This window comes from Panthera uncia, chromosome B4 (genome assembly GCF_023721935.1).
Source record: "Panthera uncia isolate 11264 chromosome B4, Puncia_PCG_1.0, whole genome shotgun sequence".
In the NCBI taxonomy this organism is placed as follows: Eukaryota; Metazoa; Chordata; class Mammalia; order Carnivora; family Felidae; genus Panthera; species Panthera uncia.
Window position 1 is genome coordinate 109,764,791 of NC_064809.1, and position 6,631 is coordinate 109,771,421.

Below are 6,631 nucleotides of genomic sequence, written 5' to 3' on the forward strand. Positions count from 1 at the left end.
TATTATATATAATGCCTCATAGGTACTAAAATATAGTTTCTTCTCTCATCACAGTTCAGGATGCTTCTATTTGCATTTTGGAATCATTAATTTTAACATAATTTTTGATGTCTTTCTTCCTGGCTGTTATTTACCTTGGTGGTCTTAAAGAATCTGGGTCCTGTTTTCTATCCCGTGATATATTGCCACTCTTGAGTAAAAGTCCTTGTGCAATGAAGAGAAGTGGTTAAAAATGGATCGCAGTTCTCTTACTTGCTCTTGATTTGCCAATTAAAGAAAAAGGCACTCTATCTTTTCTTGTGCTCCGGCGTCACAGATATTCCGCAGCCACCTTTCCATCACCTTAATGGACTCAGGTACACACCTGGGTAATGATAAGCCCCATTACTGCCACTTTGACACTTTTATGTGCTGCTGGAAATGTTTCTCCTGAATTTCACAGTTCAGTGCCACTCTTTGGATTTAGGACTTTGAAATTTTCTCTTCCAGTTTATTTTCTGAAATGCTTTCTTACTTTCCATCCACAATAACTTCATAAAACTGCCAACACCTCTAAAATCAATCTTTTTCCCTTAAACACACTTATGACATGGTCTTACGAAGTACTTAGCTCTTAAATTCTTTTCTCTGCTTAATGGTTTCATACGTGTTTGAGGAAGACTCTGCGGAGGACCTAGAGAGTGTGCGATTAGTGACATTTCACTTTCCATCTCTACTATTTTAGTTCTGGTAACTAAAGTGACAGGTTTCCTGAAAGTTTAGGAGGGACACGTGTCATAAATAAATACAGCAAGTTCTTAGGAAAATTAATTTACTTAAATCCTCTGCTCAGGGACAATGACACGGAGGTAGAGGACACAAACTCAGTGGAAAAAGTTTTTTTTCCACTTGAGGGTCCTCCAGATTCCTCTGCTACTCAGTTTTATGGACAAGTCTCTTAACAGGTAACAGTCTCATCTGTCAAATAATGGTGTGCAAGTTTCTTCTTAAAGCATTTCTGTAGGATCAAGTAAATCCGTTATGTTTTTAAAGCCCATCATTAGGGGTTATTATTGTGATTCGCAATCATGTGGCAGATTCAGAAATTTAACTCACTCCTCAGATATGCAAGGGAAGATTAGCTTCTTTGTTTTTGTAATTGATCTAAGCTTCCTCAAGAGCCTCTCTCTATCCTTGGAAAGCAACTGGAAAGTGGAAGCCGCTGCAGTGAAGAGCAAAGGGGAGATACATCAATGGCATTTCTCTTCAGCTTTAAATAGTCTCTTGAGCATGACTCATTCTTCTTTTGAGAAAGCCTGTCTTTTATATTACCTCTCTGTATTCTGCTTTGTTCCAAGATGGTGTCCAGGTACGTAGGTTGGTTTAAAGATTTAAAAAAATGCATCAGCTCCGTGGTAGGCAAAATAATGAGCCCCCCAGAATACTCATACCCTGCTACCCAGAACCTATGAATAGGTTAAGTTACAATGCAAAGGGGGATTAAAGTTGCAGATGGAAATAAGCTTGCTAATCAGCTGACCTTGAAATAGGGAGATTATTCAGGAATATCGGGGTGGGCCCAATGTAATTACAAGTGTCCTTGCAAGTAAAACAGATGTGGAAGAGTCAAAGCCAGAGTAATGCAGGGTGAAAAAAGGCTAAAGATGGAGAGGAACCATGAGCCAAAGAATGCAAGCAGTCTCTAGAAGCTGGAATAGGCAAGGAAATGGATTCTCATCTAAAACTTCCAGAGTAATATAGCCCTGCCAATACCTTGGTTCTATCCCGGTGAGACCCACTTCAGACATCTGTTCTCCCCAAATTTAAGATAACAAACTTGTGATGTTTAAACCATTAAGTTTGTGGCCATTCATTATAGAAGCAGTAGGAAACTCATACAAGGTCTGTGGCATATTTTCTTGATCTTTGCGACTCCTTATGGCAAATCTAGTCTGACTGACGGCCGCTGAGGTACACAACTAGTTCTGTCTGGCTTTTCCCGCTGGTTCTTATCACAAATGTCTGTGGTCTCCACTGTTTGTCTCTGACACAAAGTCCTTGCACTTTTGCTTCTGTGTCCTGATCTCCTGGCCATCTCAAGAACTCTGCTTTGTCTCACTGAAGCATGACATGTCTAGACTACGTGCAGACCGTGGAGTTTCAGGTGTGATGCTTCATGCTCATCTATCTACACACCTCTCTTGGCTGTGCTGGGGCATCACCCCCCAGGTTTGAGTTGTGCCACCCAACACGGTGGTTTGCCCCACAGTTTTAAGGGAAAACTGACCAAAAGGTCTTTTTGTTCTAGTTTTCCAATCACTCTATCTGACATGCTGAGGAGGGTCAGGCACAGAGTTGTAACCGTCCACTTCCCAAATCACTCTCTTCTCTCTTGTTTCTCATTCTCACAATGCTCAGAGCTACAAGAAATGTGCTTCCCTCACCAACCTTTCTTTTTGTCATGTTCTGCATTCCTTCTGTCTCTAGTTTATAGATAGTAAAATCCATGCTGTAGTGGGCAAGCTTGAATGTTGTTATGTAAAAGGCAGTTAAAATAACTTACATTCTCTTTTTCTCAACCTAGTCTGATTTTCTAACGTATTGTTTTGTTATGGGCAAGAAATTTGACTCTAGATTGCAAAACCAGAATTTTACTCCCTCTTTCACTTTGTATATATGTTGCATAATTTTGATCCTTCAAAGAGGCAAGGCCATGCATCTAGAATATTACTGATAAGGACAGCCAAATTCAAGAATGTTAAAAGAGAAAAACCATTGAATATTATTCTCGCCACACCAAAAAATGTTGGATTTTTTGGTATTATATATGTTAATCATGAAAAAAAGGGTTATATAACTGTGAGAAATAATGGTGAGGCCTGTTAGTTAAAATGTTCTCATATACTTAAAATGTATATTGATTATTGTGATTGTTATTAATCTTTACTTAAATCGCATGCTTCAGGTTTGAATTAGGAAATGGCAAGAATACTTATTGACACTTGGATTCTAAGTGTGCTGTGTATTATACAAAACTGGTGATAGATACATTTCTTAGGGTTCTTGAATACATTGTATTTCTGGAATGATGGTGCTACTGCAGACTGTAAGAAATCACTTCATACATTCCCTTGAATCCCCAAAGTATCACTTATAAACCTTACAAATATTGTCCTCGAGTCTAGAGACATCACTGTCATCCTCTCAATGTTAGGAAGCTATTCCTAGGCAAATGAAAGCTTGCTCTTTCCTGTCACTTGTATTTCTCTTATAATATAGACATTGGCAATTGACGATCACTTCATCTCTGCTTCTTCTCTCTCTTTTCTTTCTCTGTAGAAGACATTAGTTTTTTTTTTCCTTAAAAATTAAGAGTAAAGTGCATCTAATATTGCAGAAGAACTATATGACACCAATACTTACCTCTCAACCTCAATGATATGAAATGGTCTTTTTGTTGACTGTCATTACTTAGGTTACCTAAATATAAGAAGCAAAATAAAATAGAATTATTGACAGTCTCAGAATGGTCCTGACTTCTCTACATGATCTCCATGAATGATACCATATAAACCCATGGCTTTTTAAATTAACTTCCATGTTCCCATTTCTAACTATTTTATGGTATAAAATAGTCAACCTCTAGACCTATATTTAACTTCTTGTGAGGTATCTCCACCTATCTTACTTCAAATTTATGTATGTCTCAATCAACACTAATATTTCCACTCATTTCACCCCTCAAATAGTTTCAGATATCTTATTTAATGGTTTTAGATATCTTACTTAATGGTTACCATCTTATTGACCATTCAAGCAAAATCTTCAGTTATCACTGTGGTAGCATCCCTGGATTCACGCTAAGGCCCCTGACACATGAGAAAGTCCCGCTAAGAACAGTAAAACTAACTCACAGCTTCCCATCAGGTGAATGCAGACACGTGAGCAAAGCCATCCTACATCAGCCATCTCCCAATGGGCTTGCAGATCTAACAGCCAAATAAGTGCTGTTGTTGGAAACCACTAGGATGAGGGTATTTACAATGCAGCAGTGGATAAATAACACAGCCATTTTGCCCTCCTCTCTTTTTTATGCTCCACATCCATTATGTTTTCATATTCTGGACTTGCATCCCAGCTCTGCCACTTGATAGCTCTTTGATTAGGAGCATTACATAAGCCCTCCTGCCTCAGTTTTTTTAATGTGTGAACTTGGCATGAAGATAGTACCTACCTGTTTCTGGATTAGAACAGTTTCTCCCAAGAGTAGGCCCTCAATGAACACAGTGAACATTATTATTGAACATACATTGATCATGTTGTCAACAGTAAGTGTATTTTGTGGAATATGTTTTGAATAAGATGTTCCCCCAGAGGGTTCCATAACCAAATAAGTCTAGAAACCATTGCTAAAATACCACTTCTTGAGGAAAGTTGTAATACTGAACTATTTACTTCTGGTTGGTGCCAGGAAAACAGCAAACTGGATTCAAGTGCTGCTACTGGAAAGAATTGATCCTGTGGGGCTGAAGAACCATGAGAGGAATAGGAAGAAAGCAGGGAGAAAGCAGGAAGTAGCAAGCTTCAATTTTCTCCTCTTACCTTGCTTTCTTTCTCTACTTCACCCTAATGGGGAGCCAGTTTAGGGAGAGGAAGGAATGTTAAGAGCCTTAGTGCATATGTCACAAAGCAGAGTATAGGACGTTTGGTTTAGAGATGAGAGTCAACAGATAAATAATTTGCACCCAGTATAAAGAATGCATCTCAAATATTATGTCCTAAGTATGAAATTGACAAGATATAAAAAAATTAGTTAATTATTCTATAAGTGCTAAAAGGTAAATATTAAGACATTGGCAAAGAAGTCCCAAAATGCTTTGAAAAAAATTAGCATGCTTTACACTATCCCTTATGCAATTATGGATGTTGAATATATTCAGTATCAGAAGTTGAATATTCCTGTTAAAGCACTTAAAACCCTTTCCAGTAAATCAGTCATCAGAATTTCAGAAAATCGATTATGCAGTAAGTTTTAAGAAATCAAGTTTTGTGAATTGACCTAGCTAGTCTTGAATAAATGTTTACCATGATCATCATTTTTATTACGATCATTATCATTATTAACTACAGAAAACAGTCCAAGCGCATTGGGGTAACATATGCACACATAAGGTTGATTTGGCCAGCCTTCCCTATACTTTTCCGTATCAGTACTTTTCTTCCTGCTTTTGGCCCTCCTAGAAGCAACAATACCTTATTTTACTTTTTATCTCTAGCCGGAAGCATAATAACTTAAACATAGAAATTTAATAAATGTTGTTTTTTAAAAGGCTAGCGTAATCTAAGCAGTGTTCAAAACTTTAGCAAGTTTTTATATATGTCTTTATATATGTGCATCATCAATCCTAGCATAAGAGTCTGCAAACTATGGCCTTCACATGGGCCAAGTCCAGCTACCTGCTATTTTTGTAAATCAAGTTTCACTGAAACAAAGCCACATTCCATTCACTTAAGTATTGTCCATGGTGGCTTTCAAGCTAAAATGGCTTAATTTAGTAGCAACAAAGATTTGTATGGCCCACAAAGCCTAAAAAAATTATTATCTTGCCTATTACAGGGAAAGGTTGCCTCCACAGATCTATGATTATAAAGGTTTTATTAATACCAGATTTTTTTTCCTTTTAGAAGCTTGGAACTTGCTAGAAAATAGTAATTATGGGAAATCAAGATCCACTCCTGGAAAGTTAATCACCATTAGAAGATAAAGGATTCCGTATCTTCATAGGTTTTCTCTCCCATTAATTTAAACTACCTGCATTCATGTTTTCCTTTCCACATATCTTTCCATCCATAAGGTAGTGCTTTCATTTTTATTTTATATGCAATTAATATGACCCAATTTTCTAGCTCATAGATTATTATTATTATTTAAATCAAAACTAATTTAAGCCTCCTTTATCCCTCTCTTCTTCAGTGGGTTGGCACTCCTATTAATAATCTCAAATCTCGGGGCGCCTGGGTGGCTCAGTCGGTTAAGCATCTGACTTCGGCTCAGGTCATGATCTCACGGTCCGTGAGTTCAAGCCCCGCGTCGGGCTCTGTGCTGACAGCTCAGAGCCTGGAGCCTGTTTCAGATTCTGTGTCTCCCTCTCTCTCTCTCTGACCCTCCCTTGTTCATGCTGTCTCTCTCTGTCTCAAAAATAAAAAAAAAAAAAAATAAAAAAAAAGTTAAAAAATAATCTCAAATCTCCAAGTTGTTTACTCACACCATTATGTCCTCATCAGTCACCATCATGAATGGAGCTAGAACTCACAGGGAAGGTAGAAGTTTGCATACATGCTGTCTGGAAAGCACCATTGCTTCAGAATCATCCACTACTTTGGCATGTTACCAAAATGATGTATGCAGCAATTATCTGGCCAATCCAAAGTGATTCTATGCTCACTACTGTCGTCATGATTGCCATTGGAATGTGAAGCCAATGGAAATAACCTGAGAATTAGCCCTAAGTGTAAGTCACATTTTACCTCTTCCCCTTAACTAGATCAATCTCCTAATGGTGAGGACTCTTCAACTGAGCTCTATGGCACAGCATTTCTATCTAAAACACTTATTTGACACAAAGTGTCTGACCTTATATTTAAACTATGG

The 6,631-nt window shown here is 37.8% G+C and overlaps 1 long non-coding RNA gene across 2 annotated transcripts in view; it reads right to left on the reverse strand.

The window, feature by feature from the left end:
• The window catches only part of LOC125919400 (uncharacterized), a 20,538-nt gene extending 14,148 nt beyond the window's left edge, over positions 1 to 6,390 (reverse strand). The window contains exons 1-2 of one of the 2 annotated variants that reach the window (XR_007456763.1): positions 6,248 to 6,390; positions 3,403 to 3,459 (exon numbers count right to left, since the gene is read on the reverse strand). This is a non-coding gene — a long non-coding RNA (uncharacterized LOC125919400). Of the gene's footprint in view, positions 1 to 3,402; positions 3,460 to 5,791; positions 5,974 to 6,247 lie in introns of those variants that run through there. The other variant, XR_007456762.1, reaches the window with a different exon arrangement.
• Between the last annotated feature and the right edge of the window lie 241 nt (positions 6,391 to 6,631).